We start from the raw sequence: 22,302 nt of genomic DNA, 5'->3' as shown, positions 1-22,302 counted from the left end.
TCCTGCCTTGGCCTCCCAAGCAGTTGAGACTATAGGAACATGATACCTGGCTAAATACAGTTCTATTACTTTTTTTTTTTTTTTTTTTGGAGACGAAGTTTCGTTCTTGTTGCCCAGGCTAGAATGCAGTGGTACGATTTCAGCTCACTGCAACCTTCACCTCCTGGGTTCAAGCGATCCTCCTGTCTCAGCCTCCAGAGTAGCTGGGATTATAGGCGTGCATCACCATACCTGGCTAATTTTTGTATTTTTAGTAGAGAAGGGGTTTCACCACGTTGGCCAGGCTGGTCTCGAACTCCTGACCTCAGGTGATCTGCCTGCCTTGGCCTCCCAAAGTGCTGGGATTACAGGCGTGAGCCACTACACCCGGCCGAAATAGCTATATTATTTTCTTATCAGCCTCCCTGCCTTTTACACAAAAGGGAGCTTACTATACTCTAGATATTTCTATTTCTCTATTAGTATACAAAGAGCTCCCTTATTCTTTTTTTTTTCTTGCTTCCTCTCAATTTTTATTTTTATTTTTTGAACAATGTTTCAGTTTCATTCACACGAAACACGGAAGTCATCTGTGAGGCTCTGTCCCATAGAGAAGGGTCCTTCCTTCATGCCTGTTACTGGAATGTAGATAAACACAAATAGAAATCAAACTGCAAATTACTCTGTCTCTTCCTAATCCATACAGCAGTGGTCCTCGGTGGTAATGCACCAATCTGGAAAAAACGCCTTCGGGCTGCTCCTTCCCATCCCCCAAGGCCGCAGCAAATCCTTCCTGTCGCCTCCTATTGGCCAAGCCAGCCAACGATTTAAAAGTCTTTGGTTCGTAGACGCCCAGATCCGCTAGGACGTTCTCGTTGAGCTCTACCTGTCACTTAATTAAATTGCCAATGAACGCCGGATACGTCAGGCCGTGTTCCTGGGTAGCACCTGCAATTCGATGAATCCAGAGGGTCCTCATGATCCTTTTCCTCGGGTTTCGGGCTTCGGGGCTTTGGTGCGTTTCACAAAGGCTGGAGTCACGACTCTGGCCGCCAATCGTAGCGGCGCTTTTTCCTCCCCCGGAAGTGCTTGGCGCGCTTCCGCACCTCCCGAATCGCCGGTAGCGGTCGGGGTCGCGATGTGACGCGATTCCGCAGCCAGAGCTGCGCGGCGAGGAAGACCCTTAGGCCCGCGGGCCGCGTCCCGGATCCGCAGCAAGGCACGCGCTGCGTCGCGACAGCTGGCCCGGAGCCGCTTCCTCCCGGTTCTTAAGCGCTGCGCGGTCTTCAGAGCATGCACTACAAATACCTATCTGCCTTCCATTCCTATTGGGCATGCAGGTGGTTTCCAACCTCTGTCATATAACCCCGTGCACACACACACCATTTTGCGCACAGATGACGGTATCTGCAGGGCAAGTTCCCCGAAGGTGTGTTGAAGTTTTTAAATTTCTTTCCTTTTTTTTTTTTTTTTTTTTGAGAGGGAGTCTCGGTGTCGCCAGGCTGGAGTGCAGTGGTGCGATCTCAGCTCACTGCAACCTCTGCCTCCTGGGCTCAAGTGATTCTCCTGTCTCAGCCTCCTAAATAGCTGGGATTACAGGCACAAGCCACCATACCCAACTAAGTTTTGCATTTTTAGTAGAGACAGGGTTTTGCTGCGTTGGCTAGGCTGGTCTCAATCTCCTGAGCTCAGGTGATCTGCCTGCCTCAGCCTCCCAAAGGGCTGGGATTACAGGTGTGAGCCACTGCACCCGGCCAAAGTCACTTTAAATCACAAACTTGTTCTTAATTCAGAAACCAGTATGTCCAGTCCTAGATATTTATCAGTTCTTTAAGCTTCATTCCAAGGCCAGCCAGCTGTGCTCAGGGCAGGGGCTGCCTGTCTGCAGGAAGGGGAGTGGTTGAAGGTTTCCCAACCTTCTGCAGACCCCTTTGGTGCCAGGGGACAGGGAGTGGGGGTGGGAGAAGGATGGGACAGATCTGACCTGGCTGGGAAGTTCTGTATTCTCAGGGCCTGCTATGGCTATCCCTTTCTTCTCACTAGGAATTTTGGGATTTCTCTGGAAATTTCCACTCTGGATCTCCTAATTCCTGTGAATGTCACTCAATTTACACACTTTCTTGCTCTGCTGTTTAAAGAAGGTGGATCCTCAAAACTGAAGGGCTTTTAAAACTTTGTAATTGTTTTTTTTTTTTTTTTAATTGCATTTTAGGTTTTGGGGTACATGTGAAAAACATGCAAAGTTGTTGCATAGGTGCATTCATGGCAGTGTGATTTGCTGCCTCCCTCCCCCTCACCCATATCTGGCATTTCTCCCCATGCTATCCCTCCCCCACTCCCCCCCCCCCACTGTCCCCCCCACTCCCCCACAGCAGACCCCCGTATATAGTGCTCCCCTCCCTGTGTCCATGTGTTCTCCTTGTTCAACACCCTCCTATGAGTGAGAACATGTGGTGTTTGGTTTTGTGTTCTTGTGTCAGTTTGCTGAGAATGATGGTTTCCAGGTTCATCCATGTCCCTACAAAGGATGCGAACTCCTCATTTTTAATGGCTGCATAATATTCCATGGTGTATATGTGCCACATTTTTCCTGTCCAGTCTATCATCGATGGGCATTTGGGTTGGTTCCAGGTCTTTGCTATTGTAAACTGTGCTGCAATGAACATTCGTGTGCATGTGTCCTTATAGTAGAACGATTTATAATCCTTTGGATATATGCCCAGTAATGGGATTGCTGGGTCAAATGGAATTTCTATTTCTAGGTCCTTGAGGAATCGCCACACTGTTTTCCACAGTGGTTGAACTAATTTACACTCCCACCAACAGTGTAAAAGTGTTCCTATTTCTCCACATCCTCTCCAGCATCTATTTTCTCCAGATTTTTTAATGATCGCCATTCTAACTGGCGTGAGATGGTATCTCAATGTAGTTTTGATTTGCATTTCTCTAATGACCAATGATGATGAGCATTTTTTCATATGTTTGTTGGCCTCTTGTATGTCTTCTTTTGTAAAGTATCTGTTCATATCCTTCGCCCATTTTTGAATGGGCTTGTTTGTTTTTTCTTGTAAATCTTTTTTAGCTCGTTGTAAATTCTGGATATCAGCCCTTTGTCAGATGGGTAGGCTGCAAAAATTTTTTCCCATTCTGTTGGTTGCCGATTCACTCTATTGACTGTTTCTTTTGCCGTGCAGAAGCTGTGGAGTTTGATTAGGTCCCATTTGTCTATTTTGGCTTTTGTTGCCAATGCTTTTGGTGTTTTGGTCATAAAGTCCTTGCCTACGCCTATGTCCTGAATGGTTTTGCCTAGGTTTCCTTCTAGTGTTTTTATGGTGTTAGGCCTTATGTTTAAGTCTTTAATCCATCTGGAGTCAATTTTAGTGTAAGGTGTCAGGAAGGGGTCGAGTTTCTGCTTTCTGCATATGGTTAGCCAGTTTTCCCAACACCACTTATTGAACAGGGAATCCTTTCCCCATTGCTTGTTTTTATCAGGTTTGTCAAAGATCGGGTGGTTGTAGTTATGTTGTGTCGCCTCCGACGCCTCTGTTCTGTTCCATTGGTCTATATCTCTGTTTTGGTACCAGTACCATGCTGTTTTGATTACCGTAGCCTTGTAGTAGAGTTTGAAGTCCGGTAGTGTGATGCCTCCTGCTTTGTTCTTTTTGCTTAGAATTGACTTGGCTATGCGGGCTCTCTTTTGGTTCCATATGAAGTTTAAGGTGGTTTTTTCCAGTTCTGTGAGGAAGGTCATTGGTAGCTTGATGGCGATAGCATTGAATCTGTAAATTACTTTGGGCAGTGTGGCCATTTTCACGATATTAATTCTTCCTAACCATGAACATGGAATGTTTCTCCATCTGTTTGTGTCCTCTCTTATTTCATTGAGCAGTGGTTTGTAGTTCTCCTTGAAGAGGTCCTTTACGTTCCTTGTTAGTTGTATTCCTAGGTATTTTATTCTCTTTGTAGCAATTGTGAATGGCAGTTCGTTCTTGATTTGGCTCTCTTTAAGTCTGTTATTGGTGTATAGGAATGCTTGTGATTTTTGCACATTGATTTTGTATCCTGAGACTTTGCTGAAGTTGCTTATCAGTTTCAGGAGATTTTGGGCTGAGATGATAGGGTCTTCTAGATATACAATCATGTCGTCTGCAAATAGAGACAATTTGACTTCTTCCTTTCCTAATTGAATACCCTTTATTTCTTTTTCTTGTCTGATTGCTCTGGCTAGAACTTCCAGTACTATATTGAACAGGAGTGGTGAGAGAGGGCATCCTTGTCTAGTGCCCGATTTCAAAGGGAATGCTTCCAGTTTTTGCCCATTCAGTATGATATTGGCTGTTGGTTTGTCATAAATAGCTTTTATTATTTTGAGGTACGTTCCGTCGATACCTAGATTATTGAGAGTTTTTAGCATAAAGGGCTGTTGAATTTTGTTGAAGGCCTTCTCTGCATCAATTGAGATAATCATGTGGTTTTTGTCTTTGGTTCTGTTTATGTGGTGAATTACATTTGTAGACTTGCGTATATTGAACCAGCCTTGCATCCCCGGGATGAATCCTACTTGATCATGGTGGATAAGCTTTTTGATGTGCTGTTGCAATCGGCTTGCCAGTATTTTATTGAAGATTTTTGCATCTATGTTCATCATGGATATTGGCCTGTAATTTTCTTTTCTTGTTGAGTCTCTGCCGGGTTTTGGTATTAGGATGATGTTGGTCTCATAAAATGATTTGGGAAGGATTCCTTCTTTTTGGATTATTTGAAATAGTTTCAGTAGGAATGGTACCAGTTCCTCTTTGTATGTCTGGTAGAATTCGGCTGTGAACCCATCTGGACCTGGGCTTTTTTTGGGTGGTAGGCTCTTAATTGCTGCCTCGACTTCAGACCTTGTTATTGGTCTATTCAGGGTTTCGACTTCTTCCTGGTTTAGGCTTGGGAGGAGGCAACTGTCCAGGAATTTATCCATTTCTTCCAGGTTTTCTAGTTTATGTGCATAGAGTTGTTTGTAATAATCTCTGATGATGGTTTGAATTTCACTGGCATCTGTGATGATATCCCCTTTATCATTTTTTACTGCATCTATTTGGTTATTCTCTCTTTTCTTTTTTATTAGTCTGGCTAGTGGTCTGTCTATTTTGTTGATCTTTTCAAAAAACCAGCTCCTGGATTTATTGATTTTTTGAAGGGTTTTTCGTGTCTCTATCTCCTTCAATTCTGCTTTGATCTTAGTTATTTCTTGTCTTCTGCTAGGTTTTGAGTTTTTTTGATCTTGCTCCTCTAGCTCTTTCAATTTTGACGATAGAGTGTCAATTATAGTTCTCTCCTTTCTTCTCATGTGGGCACCTATTGCTATATATTTTCCTCTAGAGACTGCTTTAAATGTGTCCCAGAGATTCTGGTATGTGGTGTCTTCGTTCTCGTTGGTTTCGAAGAACATCTTTATTTCTGCCTTCATTTCAGTGTTTATCCAGTCAACATTCAGGAGAAAGTTGTTCAATTTCCATGAGGCTGTGCGGTTCTGGGTTGGCTTCTGAATTCTGAGTTCTAACTTGATTGCACTGTGGTCTGAGAGACTGTTTGTTATGGTTTCCATTCTTTTGCATTTGCTGAGGAGTGATTTACTTCCAATTATGTGGTCAATTTTAGAGTAGGTGTGATGTGGTGCTGAGAAGAATGTATATTCTGTGGATTTGGGGTAGAGAGTTCTGCAAATGTCTATTAGGTTTGCTTGGTCCAGGTCTGAGTTCAAGTCCTGGATATCCTTGTTAATTTTCTGTCTCATTGATCTGTCTAATATTGACAATGGGGTGTTGAAGTCTCCCACTATTATTGTGTGGGAGTCTAGGTCTCTTTGTAAGTCTTTAAGAATTTGCCTTATGTATCTAGGTGCTCCTGTATTAGGTGCATATATATTTAGGATCGTTAGCTCTTCTTGTTGCATTGATCCTTTTACCATTATGTAATGTCCTTCTTTGTCTCTTTTGATCTTTGTTGCTTTAAAGTCTATTTTATCAGAGATGAGAATTGCAACTCCTGCTTTTTTTTGTTCTCCATTTGCTTGGTAAATCTTCCTCCATCCCTTTATTTTGAGCCTTTGTGTATCCTTGCTTGTGAGGTGGGTTTCCTGGATACAGCACACTGATGGGTTTTGGCTTTTTATCCAATTTGCCAATCTGTGTCTTTTGATTGGGGCATTTAGTCCATTTACATTTAGGGTTAATATTGTTATGTGTGAATTTGATCCTGTCATTTTTATGCTAGCTGGCTGTTTTTCCCATTGGTTGATGCAGATTCTTCATTGTGTTGATGCTCTTTACCATTTCGTGCATTTTTGGAGTGGCTGGTACTGGTTGTTTTTTTCTATGTGTAGTGGCTCCTTCAGGAGCTCTTGTAAAGCTGGTCTGGTGGTGATGAAATCTCTGAGTGCTTGCTTGTTCTCAAAGGATTTTATTTTTCCTTCACTTATGAAGCTTAGTTTGGCTGGATATGAAATTCTGGGTTGAAAGTTCTTTTCTTTAAGGATGTTGAATATCGGCCCCCACTCCCTTCTGGCCTGTAGGGTTTCTGCTGAGAGATCTGCTGTAAGTCTGATGGGCTTCCCTTTGTGGGTAATCCGACCTTTCTCTCTGGCCGCCCTTAGTATTTTCTCCTTCATTTCAACCCTGGCGAATCTGATGATTATGTGCCTTGGGGTTGCTCTTCTAGAGGAATATCTTTGTGGTGTTCTCTGTATTTCCTGGACTTGAATATTGGCCTGCCTTGCTAGGTTGGGGAAGTTTTCCTGGATAATATCCTGAAGAGTATTTTCCAGCTTGGATGCATTCTCTTCGTCACATTCAGGAACACCTATCAAACGTAGATTAGGTCTTTTCACATAGTCCCATATTTCTTGTTGACTCTGTTCATTCCTTTTTACCCTGTTTTCTCTAATCTTGCCTTCTCGTTTTATTTCATTGAGTTGATCTTCGACCTCTGATATCCTTTCTTCTGCTTGGTCAATTCGGCTGTTGAAACTTGTGCATGCTTCGCGAAGTTCTCGTGTTGTGTTTTTCAGCTCCATCAATTCGCTCATATTCCTCTCTAAGTTGTCCATTCTCGTTAACATTTCGTCAAGTCTTTTTTCAAGGTTCTTAGTTTCTTTGCATTGGGTTAGAACATGTTCTTTTAGCTCACGGAAGTTTCTTATTATCCACTTTCTGAAAGCTGATTCTGTCATTTCATCACGCTCATTCTCCATCCAGTCTTGTTCCCTTGCTGGTGAGGAGTTGTGCTCCCTTGTAGGAGGAGAGGTGTTCTGGTTTTGGGTGTTTTCATCCTTTTTGCGCTGGTTTCTTCCCATCTTTGTGGATTTATCCACCTATCGACTTTGTAGTTGCTGTCTTTCTGATTTTGGTAATTTTAAGTCTGTAGTAGCTGAACTCATAAACCCCCTTTTCTTCCCTCTAGGTGGTCTGTCCCAGGGAATTAGGGCGTTATGATTTTCCGCTGTTGCAATGGTTTTCCCTGCCCACAAGGTGGCAGCCTAGTCACACTCAGCCTGCAGAGGCTTCGTTGAGCTGCTGTGGGCAAATTGTCCTGGGAACTGCAGGGTGTTTCCCGGTGGGTGACGCCCCTCCTCCACAGAGCTGGACCGTCCCGTGTTCAGCCGTGTTTCCGGAGGCGTCCTCTTTGCCCAGGAAACTCTTGGGTTGAGTCCCTGCCTCAGCTCCCCTTGCTTGCCCAGAGGGGATCCGGTCTCGCTCACTCTGCACAAGGGGCCGCTGCTCCCTGCCTCGGGTGCAGGCAGAGCAGCCGCGCCAGTCCAACCAGCGGCGCTGGCAACCCGTGGAGCTTCTCCACCTGTGAATCTCCTGGTCTGTGGGCAGTAAAAATCCGCTGCCCTGTGAGCCGCTGCATCAGCCAAAGCAGCGGTTCTGAGATTCGTGGCGCGCCCTTGCTCGGGAGTGTCCTGGCTTGAATCCCTGCTTCAGCTCCCCTTGCTGGCTCAGAGGTGATTCAGTCTCTCTCGCTCTGTACGTGGATCCGCCGCCCCCCACCTCAGGGCGTAGGCCGAGCGGCGCGCCGCTCCGCTCAAACCAGCGGCGCTGGTGACCCGTGCGGCTCTTCCTCCTGTTAATCCCCTGGTCTGTGGTCAGTAAAAATCTGTCTGGAAATGCGGCGTCCACTCACCCTCTGCACCTTCTTTCGGAGCTGCGATCCCGACTTCCTCCTAATCGGCCATCTTGAAACCCATTCCTGTAATTGTTTTTCCTTTTTTTTCCAGAGAGTCTCACTATGTTGCTTAGGCTGGTCTTGAACTCCTGGGCTCTAGCTTTCCTCCCACCACAGCCTCCCAAATAACTGACTATAGAAGTGTATCACCACATCTGGCTTATTTCTAGTTTACTTGTTTATTCATTTATGATTCTTTTCTTTTCTGAGACAGAGTCTTGCCCTGTTGCCCAGGCAGGAGTGCGGTGGCATCATCTTGGCTCACTGCAGCCTTGACTTCCTAGGCTGGAGAGATCCTCCCCCTCAGCCTCCTGAGTAGCTGGGACTACAGGCGCACACTGCCATGCCTGGCTATATATACACATATTTTTTGTATTTTTTTTTTTTTTTACAGATGGGGTCTCACTGTGTTACCTAGGCTGGTCTTGAACTCTTGGGCCCAAGTGATCCTCCCAGCTTGGCCTCCCAAAGTGCTGGGATTACAGGTGTGCACACAGCACTCAGCCCTCATTTTTTTTTTAAGCGTTATTTTTAGAAGAGTTACAGATTTACAGAAAATTTGCAAGACAGCGCAGAGAGTTCCTAAACCAGTTTCCGATATTTGTATCTTACATTAGTATGGCACATTTATTAACATTTAATAAACCAACATTGGTACATTATATTTATATTATTGGTACATTATTTAAATTTCCTCCGTTTTCTCCCAATGTCCTTTTTCTGTTCCAGGATCCCATCTAGGACACCACTTACATTTAACCATCATGTCTGCTTAGATGCCTCTCGGCTGGGACAGTTCCTCACACTCTCATTGGTTTTGGTGACCTTCTCAGCCTCCGTAACAAACAGAGAGAGGTTCTCTAAAAGCAAGTGATATTTATTTGGGAAGAGAGTTTTGCAGTGGGACCATGTGGACCATATTAAGCTATGTGTATATTCAGGAAGGTAAAGGAAGAACAAGGCTTTTAAAGGAAAAATGAGGAGGAGCGCCCACCCCCCGCCCCGCCCCGCCCCGCCCCGACTTACTTCTGAGGCCGAGACGGGGCGCTCCTGCACCCACACTGTTTTTGATAATCAACCTCAGTCAGCTACAAGTATAAGGTAAGATAAGGGTGATAGCAGTCTGAGGTTGGGCAGGCAATTTCTGGGCAGAAGTCCTGGCAGGAGTCTTTTTTTTGGAAAGGCTGACATGGCCTTTGTGCACGGTTTTGGTCTTTTGTGAGCATTTGTGATATCAGGCATTCATGAACAAGAACTCTTTAGCGCTATTTGTCAGGTTTTTGTTTTTTTTTTCCCTCTATCTCTTTTAACACAAATGACTCCACCATTTTGATTCTGACAACATTCGCAACCTCGACAGATTTTAGGTTGGTTAGCTATTTTGTACAATGTCCCTCTACTGGGATTTGTCTGATGTTTTTCTCACGATTAGACTGGGCTATTGGTTTAGGAAGTTTGGTATAAAAAATCTATTTGGTCTTTGTCCCCAGTTCCTGACACGGAACTCCTAAACCCCTTGGAATTTCCTAGGCAATAGGAGTGTTTTTGTTATTCATAATGAGTCCCTTAATCAAATCAGAGTTTATGCTAATGAGGCTCTAGGATGGATTCAGGGTGGGGCTGGTGCCCCATCACGTGATCGGAGGGTTGTAACTTTCAGCCCTAACACGTCCCTACTCCCCTTGCGGGTAGGGAAAGGGGCCGGAGGTGGAATCCAATCACTAATGGCCAATAACATAATGAAACCTGAATAAAAACCCCTACAACAGTGCGGAGAGCTTCCAGGCAGGTGGGCACACAGCGCTGCTGGGAGGGCAGCACTCCCCCCTTCATGCCCGCGTGCTGCGAATCTCTTCCACTTGGCTGTTCCCGAGTTGTGTCCTTTACAATAATCTGGTAACAATAAGTAAAGTGCCTCCCTGAGTTCATGTCGTCCCAGGGAATTGCTGAACCTCAGGGGAACTGTGGCAATCCCCCAGTTTCTAGTGGGCAGGGTAGAAATGTGGGCATTCTGGGCACCCTGCTTGTGGCTGGCGAAGGGAGGAGGGGAGTCTCTCTGGGCTAATCCCTTAACCAGTAGGTTGGCGCTAACTCAGGTGGTGTCAGAGAACTGGGGAATAGGTCGTCGATGCTGGAAAGGGCAACGCGGTGTTTGGCGGGGTTCAGGGAGGACGGCACGGAGGGAAGGTGGGCCCTGCCTTCCGCGGAGCAGGGTGAGGTGCGGCCCTGTAAGGCCGCAGGAGTGGGCCAGGCTGGAGCGAGCGCGGCAAGGAGGCGGCAGAGGCGCGTTTCCCAGGCAGCGTGGGCTAGAGAGGACGCGTGGCCGAGCGGCAGGAGCTGGCTGGCGGCGAATGGCCCGCATCCCGGAGCGCGCGGCACCTCGGCCAGGGCAGGAGGACGCCGGGCGGCCCCGCGGCCCTGCGCATTGAGCCCGGCTGCATCGCCAGGCCGGCCGCGAGGGGGCGCAGCGCGGCACGGCGGGGATTCGCTGGCGACCACCTGGCGCAGGAGCGGCCGCGTCTGGGCCTCAGAAGTAAGTCGGGGCGCTGCGAGCCGGGGAGGGGGGTGGGCGCTCGCCGGGGGAGTGCTGGGGCCGGGCAAGGGTCGGGCGGTCCACGCCGGGCCGCTGCCGGGGAACAGCCGTGTGTTGGATCGGGGCCGCTAGGCTGCAGCCAGCACGGCCGGAAAGCCCGCTTCAGCTGCCAGAAGGGGGCAGGGCTTCCAGTGGGGCAGCCACAGGGACCTCGCGGCCCTGGGCAGCGCCGCCTCCTCCCGCCACTCGCATAGCTCCCTGCAGGACCCGGGCTGGCTCGGCCTGCCTGTCAGTGCGCACGCGCGGCCGATGCGGCCTAGTCGCCTGGGTTCGGGAGACTTGTACCCCTCTCACGGGCTCCTGGGCCACGTGCCCCACGCTCGTGTTAGGGGCAGAGCCGCAGAGCCTACCCGTCGCTAGAAAGCACGGGTGACTTCCCCTAGGACCTATGTGTGGGGAAAGGCTTCCTAATGACCCAACGCCTATGTGCCAGGAAAAAAAAAGATTGGTTCATATTAAATAACATTAAAAATCGGAAGCTGGGGCCGGTTGCGATGACTCACGCCTGTAAATCTTGGCACTTTGGGAGGCCGAGGCAGGCCGATCACTTGAGGTCAGCAGTTCGAGGCCAGCCTGGCCAACATGGTGAAACCCAGTCTCTACTAAAAATACAGAAATTAACCGGGCGTGGTGGCGGGCGCCTGTAATCCCAGCTACTCGGGAGGCTGAGGCAGGAGGATCTCTTGAACCCTGGAGGTGGAGGTTGCAGTGAGCCGAGACTGCATCACTGCATTCCAGCCTGGACGACAAGAGCAAAACTCCATCTTATTAAAAATAATAATATTAATAATAATAATAATAATAATAATAAGCTGGGCCAGACGCTGTGACTCACGACTCACACCTGTAATCCCAGCACTTGGAGACGCTCAGACGCGAGAATCGCTTGAGCCCAGGAGTTTGAGACCAGCCTGGCCAACATGGCGAAACCCCCTTTCTACAAAAAATAAGAAAACTTAGTTTCAGCTACTTTGAGGCTGAGGTGGGAGGATCGCTTGAGTTAGGGAGGTGGAGCTTGCTATCAGCAGAGATCGGGCCTCTGCACTCCAGCCTAGGTGAGGAGAGACCTGGTCTCAAAAAAAAACAAAAACAAAAACAAACAAACAAACAAAAACCTTACCATTAATTAAAAACAAATGGCAAACTGGGAAAAAATATTTGCAAACTCTATCACAGATAAAGGGTTAACATCTCAAGTATGTAAATAACTCAAACATTGAGGGAACCAAAGACCAAGTAGGCAAAAGACACAAACTGACAATCTGCACAAAAATGACATAAAACTGGCCCTTAAATGGAAAGCTGTTCGGTTTCTCCCATAGAAAGAGAAAGCAGGGTACTCTGGGTTAACATCGGAGTTCTAAATGATCCAGTTGCTAAGTGTGTAAAGCAACAGGACAGGCTGTGGAGTCACAGATCTCTCATACATTGCTGGTGGGAATGCAAGATGGTCCAACTTCTAGAGAGGAGAATTGAACATTGTTTAACAAAACTACATATGCATTTACCCTTTGACCCAGCAATTCTACAGCTGGGAATTTACCCTGGAGAAACACCTACACGGATATAAAAGTGTATGTATGTACAAGGTCACTCATTGCAGTATTGTTTGCAATGGCAACATTTTGGAAGAACTCCAGTGCCAAAACATAGGCAATTGGTTGAATAAACCCTTGTACCTTCACACAATGCAGTTATAACAAAGAGTAGGGAAGATCTCTGTGAACTGATGTGCAGTGATTTCTAGGGCATACAGTACTAGGAAGTGAACAAAAGTTAAATACAGAGTACTGTATTAGGCTACTTTTTGTGTGAAACATCCAAGTATCTCCTTATTTTTGGGGGAAAAAAAAAGAAAGGGAAAAATGAAATCCAGGAAGAAAAAACTAGAAACTAATAAATTGGTTATTTGCAGTGGGTGAATGGGAATGGGGTGAAAGTCTAAGAGGAAATGACCCATCTCCAGGCATACCTTTTTTGGGAGCAGTTTTGACTTTTCAAAACATGTTAATGTTTTAGTATGTAAAAGGTAAAACTAAATAAACATAAGATGGGGGAAAAGAAACTAAAATTGAATACAAACAGAAGTGAACAAATGTGCTAAACTGCATAGTAAATTAATCATAGAAAGGCAAACAAATAACTTTTAATACAGCTCTTTGACTATACACCCATGTATAAACAAAACTACAAAGAGATTTTGTTCTTCACTTACTTGGTGGTGATCTGGTATAGCAATTCTGAAAATATTTTCTGTGTAGTATAGGATTAAGCAAATAAGTAAATATAATGATATTCTTGGGAGCTGGGAACCTCACTGTGAGAGAAGATAAAAATATGGAATGAAGGGGCCAGGCATAGTGGCTCACGCCTGTAATCCCACCACTTTGGGAGGCCGAGGCGGGCGGATCACAAGGTCAAGAGATCAAGACTAGCCTGGCCAACATGGTGAAAACCCATCTCTACTAAAAATACAAAAATTAGCTGGGCCTGGTGGCATGTGCTTGTAGTCCCAGCTAGTTGGGAGACTGAGGCAGGACAATTGCTTGAACCTGGGAGGCGGAGGTTTCAGTGAGCCAAGATCGCGCCACTGCACTCCAGCCTGGGTGACAGAGTGAGACTCTGTCTCAAAAAAAAAAAAAAAAAAAAAAAAAAAATGGAGTGAAGGAAGGAAAGGAAGAGCTCCATGAATTAGAATGAGAGATTCCATAGATTACTTATTTATTGCAAAGATACAAAAGGAAACTTCATAGTGGAGAAACTTGGAAACTTGGTGGATAACCCTTTTCATTTTATTGGAGGCGAAGTCTCGCTCTGTTGCCCAGGCTGGAGTGCAGTTGTGTGATCTTGGCTCACTGCAATCTCTACCTCCTAGGTTCAGACAACACTCCTGCTTCAGCCTCCTGAGTAGCGGGGACTACAGGTGGGCACCACCACGCCTGGCTAATTTTTCTATTTTTAGTAGAGACAGGGTTTTGCCATGCTAGGCATGCTGGTCTTGAACTCCTGGCCTCAAGTGATCCGTCTGCCTCAGCCTTCCAAAGTGCTGGGATTATAGGCGTGAGCCACTGCACCCGGCCTTCTTCATTTTGTCTTAAGCATTTATTTCCAAGATCTGTCTCCTGAGAGAGCTGGGGAGCAGGGCCACCCCAGTAGCAATGAGCATACCTCATGCCCATAAATTGGTTTCTAAATACCATGGTCCATTAAAAGGAGCCAGAGCTCCTGGGAGAAATGCCTCATTGTATGAAGGACAGGGAAGATAAACGATGAGTCAGGCACAGCTTGTTCAGAACACAAGGAGATGCTCAAAGAATGATGGAGATAGGTCAGAAGGAGCCGGCTTCATGGGGCTCCGGTGGCCAAACCTGGAACAATTTGAATATCAAAATTAATAATGGCAGTAATGAATTATCACATTGAATAAAACAGTCCACGAGTGCAGAGTAATACTAAAAAGCAAACAAAGTTACCAACAAATACGTAAACAGAGGTAGAAGAGGAGAATGCCAGCTAGTGATTGCTGAAGGAACAACAGTTAGAAAAGTTGGCTAGTCCGAAGGTACAGAGTTAGCTCGATTGTTCACAGATTGAACTCGTTCTATTCATTCCCCCTCTCACTACTGCCCTTGACTAATCATACAAAAAGTTACCACATTGCAACAACACAGTCATCACTGGTTCAGGTGGGGACTCGTTGGGTGTCTTGGTACATTTTATGCGTCTGTAACAGAATACCTGAGACTGGGTAATTTATAATGAACAGAAATTTATTTGACTTATGGTTCTGAGGCTGGGAAGTCCAACATTGAGGAGCCACATCTGGTGAGGGCCTTCCTTCTGGCTGCATCATCTCATAGTGGAAAACAGAAGGGCAAGAGGGTGGGCAAGGGCAAAGGAAAGGAAGGGGGCCAAACCCGTCCCTTCATCAGGAGCCCACTCCTGCAATGACAGCAGAGCCTTCGCGACCTAATCACCCACCTCTCAACACTATTGCGATGGGATTAAATTTCCAACACAGGCGCTTGGGGAATACATTCAAACCATAGCACTGGAGGATAAGATGCCAAAGTCTCACTCCACAGATTACTTATGAATTACAAATATAAAAAAGGAACTTTTATAGTGGAGAAATCTTCTGGATACCAACTTAACTGTGTGAACAAAGTCAGCATCACCAGTTTGAACTGACATCCCATGCCAAAAATGCATAACCTGAAATGGATTTAGGAAACATCAGACAAACTCAAATTGAGGGACCAGCTGCAATACAATGGGCTTTTTTTTTTTTTTTTTTTAAGACCGAGTCTTGCTCTGTCACCCAGGCTGGAATGCAGTGGCACAATCTTGGCTCACTGCAGCCTGTACCTCCTGGGTTCAAGTGATTCTCCAGCCTCAGCCTCAGTCTCCCGAGTAGCTGGGATTACTGCCTCCTGGGTTGAAGCGATTCTCCTGCCTCAGGCTCCTGAGTAGCTGGGACTACAGGTGTGTGCCACCACGCCTGGCCAACTTTTGTATTTTTAGTAGAGATGGGGTTTCACCATGTTGGCCAGGCTGGTCTCAAATTCCTGACTTCAAGGGATCCGCCCACCTTGGCCTCCCAAAGTGCTGGGATTACAGGCGTGAGCCACCTGGCCTATCGGGGCTGACTTTTAAAAGATGTCAAGGTCATGAAAGACTAAGGAACTGTTCCTGATTAAAAGGGAATAAAGGCTGGGCTTGGTGGCTCACGCTTGTAATCTCAGCACTTTGGGAGGCTGAGGTGAGTGGATCACGACGTCAAGAGACCTAGACCATCCTGGCCAACATGGTGAAACCCCATCTCTTCTAAAAATACAAAAATTAGCTGGGCATGTGCCTGTAGTTCCAGCTACTTGGGAGGCTGAGGCAGGAGAATCGCTTGAACATGGGAGGTGGAGCTTGCAGTGAGCCGAGATCACGCCACTGCACTCCAGCCTGGTGACAGAGTGAGACTCCCTCTCAAAAAAAAAAAAGAGGAAAAAGAGACATGACAGCTAAATGACATGTGTATCCTTGAATTGGGAAAAATAATGTTGCTAGCAAGAATGTTATTGGGACAAGTGACTAAATGTGAGCAGTAGTTATTAGCATTGGTTGGATGCTAATATCTGAATCCAATTATTGCAGTGTTAAATTTTCTGAATCTGATCATTGCAGTGTGCTTACGTTGGAGAAATATTTTTGTTCTTGGGAAATATGGCTTGAAGTACTTAGGGTGAAGGTCATGGTGCCTGCAATTTAATCTCAAATGGTTCTGGAAAGAAAGTCTATACTTTGTACCACTGAGTGGAGATACAGTAATTCCCCCTTTTGCTTTTGCTTTCCAAGATTTCAGTTACCTGTGGTCAACCGCAGTTTGAAAATATTAAATGAAAAAAAAAAGAAAATATTAAATGAAAAATTCCAGAACAGTTCATAAGTTTTATTTATTTATTTTATTTTGGTAGATTTGGGGGGTACAAGTGCCCCTGTTTTGTTACATGAGTATGTTGGGTGTTGGTGAAGTCTGGGTTTTTAGTGCAACCATCACCCGATCCTGTATATTGTGCCTATTAAGTAATTTCTTATCGTTTACCCCTCCCTCCCTCCCTCCCTCCCCCAGCCCTCCCTCCTTCCCTCCCCCCAGTCCTCCCTCCCTCCCTCCCTCCCTCCCTCCCACCCAGCCCTCCCTCCCTCCCTCCCCCCCAGCCCTCCCTCCCTCCCACTCTTCTGAGTCTCCAGGGTCTGTTATTCCACCCTGTTGTGTCCGTATGTACACATTATTGAGCTCCAATTTAGAAGTGATAACATAATTCATGAGTTTTAAATTGTGTACGGTTCTGAACAGCACGATGAAATCTCACACTGTCTTGTTCTGTCTTACCTGGGACACGAATCATCTCTTTGTCCAGCAGATTCTCCCATTTGTAACTCAGTAGCTCTCTTGGTGATCAGATCGACTGTTGCGGTATCACAGTGCTTGTGTTCAAGTCATCTTTATTTAATTTTATTATTAGTTTATTGTGACTCCATTTTATTATGAGTTACTTTGTGGTTGTGCCCACTTTATTTTATTTTATTTTATTTTATTTTTTTTGAGGTGGAGTTTTCGCTGTTGTTACCCAGACTGGAGTGCAATGGCACGATCTCGGCTCACCGCAACCTCCGCCTCCTGGGTTCAAGCAATTCTCCTGCCTCAGCATCCCGAGTAGCTGGGATTACAGGTGCTGCTGTGCCCACTTTATAAACTTTATCATAGATGTGTATGAATAGGAAATATAGGGTTCAGTACTGTCTGTGCTTCAGGCGTCCGCTGGGGGTCTTGGGACATACCCTTTGTGGATAAGGGGTGACTACTCTACCACAGTTTGCTTAATATGTTCCTTATTGAACATTTACAATTTTCCAATTAAAAAAACGCACTCTTGGCCAGGTGTGGTGGCTCATGCCTATGATCCCAGTGCTTTGTGAGGCCAAGCTGGTTAGGTCGTTTGAGGCCAGGAGTTTGAGACCAACCTGGGTAACATAGCAAGACCCCATCTCTGTAAAAAATACAAAAATAGGCCGGTCAAGGTGACTCATACCTGTAATCCCGGCACGTTGGGAGGCTGAGGTGGGTGGATCACCTGAGATTGGGAGTTCAAGACTAGCCTGACCAACGTGGAGAAACTACATCTCTACTAAAAATACAAAACTAGCCAGGCATGGTGGTGCATGCCTGTAATCCCAGCTACTCGGGAGGCTGAGGTAGGAGAATTGCTTGAACCCGGGAGGTGGAGGTTGCAGTGAGCCAAGATTTCGCCATTGCACTCCAGCCTAGACAGCAAGAGTGAAACTCTGTCTCAAAAACAAAATAAAACAAAACAAACCAAAAATATAAAAATAATTAGCTGGCTCTGGTGGTTTGTGTGTGTAATATCAGCTCCTTGGGAGGTTGAGGCAGGAGGGTCAGTTGAGCGTAAGAGTTCGAGGCTACATGAGCTATGATAGCACCACTGCACTGCAGCCTGTGACATACCCTGTCTCAAAAACAAAAAAATCATTTTTATAAGGAATGTTGCTATTAAAGTCTCTACAGGCCCGGCACGGTGGCTCACGCCTATAATCCCAGCACTTTGGAAGGCCAAGGTGAGCAGATCAGTGGAGGTCAGGAGTTCGAGCCCAGCCTGGCCAACATAGTGAAACCCCATCTGTACTAAAAATATAAAAATTAGCCGGGTGTGGTGGCGGGCACCTGTAATCCCAGCTACTTGGGAGGCTGAGGCAGGAGAATCACTTGAACCCAGGAGGTGGAAGTTGCAGTGAGCCAAGTTCATGCTGCTGCACTCCAGCCTGAGTGGCAGAGTGAGGCTCTGTCTCTAAATAAATAAATAAATAAATCAGCCTGAGTGACAGAGTAAGACTCTGTCTCAAAATAAATAAATAAACAAACAAACATAATAAATAAAGACTAAAATAAAGAAGAGGTTGTATGGAACATGGGAGGTGAGAGCAGTAGATTCTGAAGCAGCTGCTTATACTGTTGTGCACAGGATTCTCATATTACCGCAAACACTCCCCACACCATGCTTACGCCAGAGTTTTTAAGTTCATAACACTCCTGGAATTGTCCTAGGACTCATGGGTCTAATCCCGGCTGCCATGCCTAAATTTAGACGTGGACAGTAGGGGATCTGTAATTAGCTGGATCATTGCCTCTAGAAGATTTTGTTATTAAGAACCACAATATGAGGCTTTGTGTTTAAGGACCTCATAATTCTCCAAGCCAGTTTGTGAAAATCAGTATAAATCTAACATTGAAAGGAAAATATATTTGACCTGAAAAACACTGAGTCGAAAACAAAAGTCACTTTTTTTTTTTTTTTTGAGACGGAGTTTCGCTCTTGTTACCCAGGCTGGAGTGCAATGGCGCAATTTCGGCTCACCGCAACCTCTGCCTCCTGGGTTCAGGCAATTCTCCTGCCTCAGCCTCCTGAGTAGCTGGGATTACAGGCACGCACCACCATGCCCAGCTAATTTTTTTGTATTTTTAGTAGAGATGGGGTTTCACCATGTTGACCAGGATGGTCTCGATCTCTTGACCTCGTGATCCACCCGCCTCAGCCTCCCAAAGTGCTGGGATTACAGGCGTGAGCCACCGCGCCTGGCCGTCACTTTTTTTTTTTGAGGCGGAGTCTTGCTCTGTTGCCCAGGCCAGAGTGCAGTGGCTTGATCTCGGCTCACCACAACCTCTGCCTCCTGGGTTCAAGCAATTCTCCTGCCTTAGCCTCCCAAGTAGCTGAGACGACAGGCTCGTGCCACCATGCCTGGCTAATTTTTATATTTTTAGTAGAGACAGGGTTTCACTATGTTGGCCAGGCTGGTCTTGAACTCCTGACCTTGTGATCTGCTTGCCTTGGCCTCCCAAAGTACTGGGATTATAGGCGTGAGCCACCACATCCGGCCACAAAAGTCACTTTTAATGGGTGTGTTCATTGGTATAACTGCTTTGGAAAACAGTTTAGAGTTATCTCTGAATTCTGCACATCCATGCTTTCTGGGCCTATGTAGTAATGCGTCCACACCCAGAGAAATGCCTGCCCAGGGGCTCCAGGAGGCAAGCGAGTGGATGTTCATAACAGGATTATTAGTCAGAGTAAACAAACTGGAAATAACTCCATGCTGATCAGCAGGAGAATAGCTAAATAAGGTAGGATATGATCACAAGTAGAATATTATATAGCAGTGAACATGAATAAAATGCAGCTTTGCAAAATGATATGTGTCAATCTTAGAAACATTGAATGGAAACCATGCAAGGCCTGGAAATCTACTTATTGAATAATATTTTTATAAAGCAAAAAACAAACAAACAAACAAACATGCCACAAAACAGTGTACGAGGCAAGCCTGGGCGTGGTGGCTCATGCCTATAATCCCAGCACTTTGGGAGGCTGAGGTGGGTGGGTCACTTGAGCCCAGGAGACCAGCCTGGGCAACATGGCAAAACTACATCTCTACAAAAAATACAAAAAATGAGCCTGGCATGGTGGCGCAGGCCTGTAGTCCCAGCAACTTAGGAGGCTGAGGTGGGAGGATCACCTGAGCCAGGGGAGGTCAAGGAGGCTGCAGTGAGCTGTGATTGGGCCATTGCATTCTATATAGTTTGGGCAACAGAGAGAGGGAGAGAGCGGGGAGAGAAAGAAAGATCGAGGGGGAGAGAGAGAGACAGAGATTCTGTTTAAAAAAAAGTACTAGGAAATATTTATAGTTTGGGAAATTGAGGAGGACTTCTGAACATAAAACCAATGGAAAAAGTCATGAAGGCAAAGGTGAAAAGTTTAATTTAATTAGAATTTTAAAATGGTGCATCAGATCATTTCAAACACAATTAAAAGGCAAATGATAAGTTGGGATAACAATATACCACATATATGATAGCCTAAGAATTAACATCCTTAATATAGAAGGAATCTATATAAATTAATAAGAATAATATCCCAAATCCACATTAATTCATAGAATAAATGCAAATGACCAGTAAAACAATTGGAAAATAATTAGTTTTTCTAGCAATTCAAAAGGAAATAAAAACTAATCTTTTAAAGAGAGATTGAATTTTCATGAATCAAACTCAGAAAGATTTTAAAAAGCACTTCGTGTGGCAAAGGGTGTTCTAAACTCAGTCCTCAGTCTTATCACCTCCAAGATAGGGGATAATTTTATCTTTTACTAGAAGATAAAATTATGCAACATTGGAGGTAAGAAATGATGTATAGTAGTTTTAGAAAGTGTCATATCCTTTGACTTGGTATTCTCATTTGTAGGAAAATGGAACATAGAGATATGTCCTAAAGAGTTGCCAGAGATGTGGCTAAAATGTTTTATCTAGAATTTATCTCTTCACTATTAGGGGAGCAAACATTTATGGGAAAAATGGTCCACCAGTTGAAGAATGACACTCAAACGTGGAATATGAAGAATCATGTGATTAGGCTGGGCGAGGTGACTCACGCCTGTAATCTCAGCACTTTGGGAGGCTGAGGTGGGCGGATCACCTGAGGTCAGGAGTTCCAGACCAGGCTGGCCAACATGGCGAAACCCCGTCTCTACTAAAAATACAAAAATTAGCTGGGCATGGTGGCGCACACCTGTAGTCCCAGCTATTCGGGAGGCTTAGGCAGGAGAATTGCTTGAACCTAGGAGACGAAGGTTGCAGTGAGCCAAGATCACAACACTGCACTCCAGCCTGGGCGACAGAGCAAAACTCCATCTCAAAAACACACAAATCCAAATCCACAATATAGTCAAAGATTTTAACATTCAGTAATTGATAGGATAGACCAAAAAAGAAAAAAGAAAAATCATGTGATTGAGGACTTTGAGTCTAAGTCTGATCATCCCTAAACTTCAGCTCTTATTTTACTAGAAACCCCAGCAGTGAGGCTGTGTCATTTGAGATTTTCTTTGTGGTAAGGCTATTCTGCAGACCATCCGTAAACACTTCCGGGGCATCAGACTAGATTCCTTTTTCTATTTATTTCTTCCTCTTTGGGGGATAGTATTCTAATTAACAGAATGGAAAAAAATCATATGTGTCTCACCACAGATTAAAGAGTCCCCCATTCCCCCAAATGGAGAAGGAGAGGCTGCAAGTCTTTGCTTGAAATTATTGTGCTGAAAGGGAAGGATTCAGTGTTCCGATGGCAGAATTAGGACTCCATCCTTAAGACAGCAACAGAAGTCTGGTAGTGCCCTTAGAAAAGGAAGGGTAATTCTGGGCGTGGTAGCTCATGCCTGTAACCCCAGCACTTTGGGAGACCGAGGCAGGTGGATCACCTGAGGTCAGGAGTTTGAGACTAGCCTAGTCAACACGGTGAAACACTGACTCTACTAAAAATACAAAAATTATCTGGGCGTGGTGGTGGACACCTGTAATCCCAACTATTCAGGAGGCTGAGGGAGGAGACTCGGCTTGAACCTGCGAGATGGAGGTTATAGTGAGCCAAGATTGTGACTCGTGTAAAAAAAGAAAAAAGAAAAGGGAGGTTAAGAGTTAATAGATCAATAGATCCAGCTCTCAGTTCCTCATCAGAATTAGGGAGGAGTAACATGGGGAAAGAAATCCAATAACTAATTAAGCCCATTCTGCACCTCCTTCACCAATAACCCATCAAGAGTGCCCGATTTGGCTACTTTTGTCTGTCACTCATTTTATTCAGCAAAACCTTCCGCCAACTTCATTATTTGCCAGGAAAGCAGACCCATTTCCTGCCCTTGAAGGTTTGCAGTCTCAAGGGGGAAGCAGTTATCAAGATGGGTGGGTGGTGCAGGCGAGCGTGGAAGGGGCCCACCTGGCTAGGGGGTAGGACGTTCCTCCCTGGGAGGTGACGTTTGACCTATGAGGCAAGCCCTAAAGGACAGGTAGGGATCCCCGCGGATGCTGGGCTGGCGAGGCAGGCGTGAGCAGCCCAGCACAGGAGGGCAGCGGGAAGCGCAGTCTGCAGGAGCCAGACGTCCCAGCCGGTGTGGCCAGAGGT

The 22,302-nt window shown here is 45.6% G+C and overlaps 1 protein-coding gene and 1 pseudogene across 1 annotated transcript in view; one reads left to right on the top strand and one right to left on the bottom strand.

Moving 5' to 3' along the window:
* Positions 1-165: 165 nt before the first annotated feature.
* LOC135276376 (large ribosomal subunit protein bL20m-like) lies at positions 166-10,119 on the bottom strand (annotated as a pseudogene).
* A 544-nt stretch (positions 10,120-10,663) lies between these two features.
* Positions 10,664-22,302, top strand: part of HLCS (holocarboxylase synthetase) — a 237,262-nt gene continuing 225,623 nt past the window's right edge. The window contains exon 1 of the mRNA XM_064380144.1: positions 10,664-10,723. The gene's annotated coding sequence lies outside the window, so the exon portion shown is untranslated. The remainder of the gene's footprint in view (positions 10,724-22,302) is intronic.

Source organism: Aotus nancymaae, unplaced genomic scaffold, assembly GCF_030222135.1.
Source record: "Aotus nancymaae isolate 86718 unplaced genomic scaffold, 86718_ANA_hifiasm-v0.15.2.pri h1tg000022l_1, whole genome shotgun sequence".
NCBI classification, from domain to species: Eukaryota; Metazoa; Chordata; class Mammalia; order Primates; family Aotidae; genus Aotus; species Aotus nancymaae.
The sequence above is the reverse complement of the archived record's forward strand: the minus strand, read 5'-3'. Positions and strand labels throughout refer to the sequence as shown.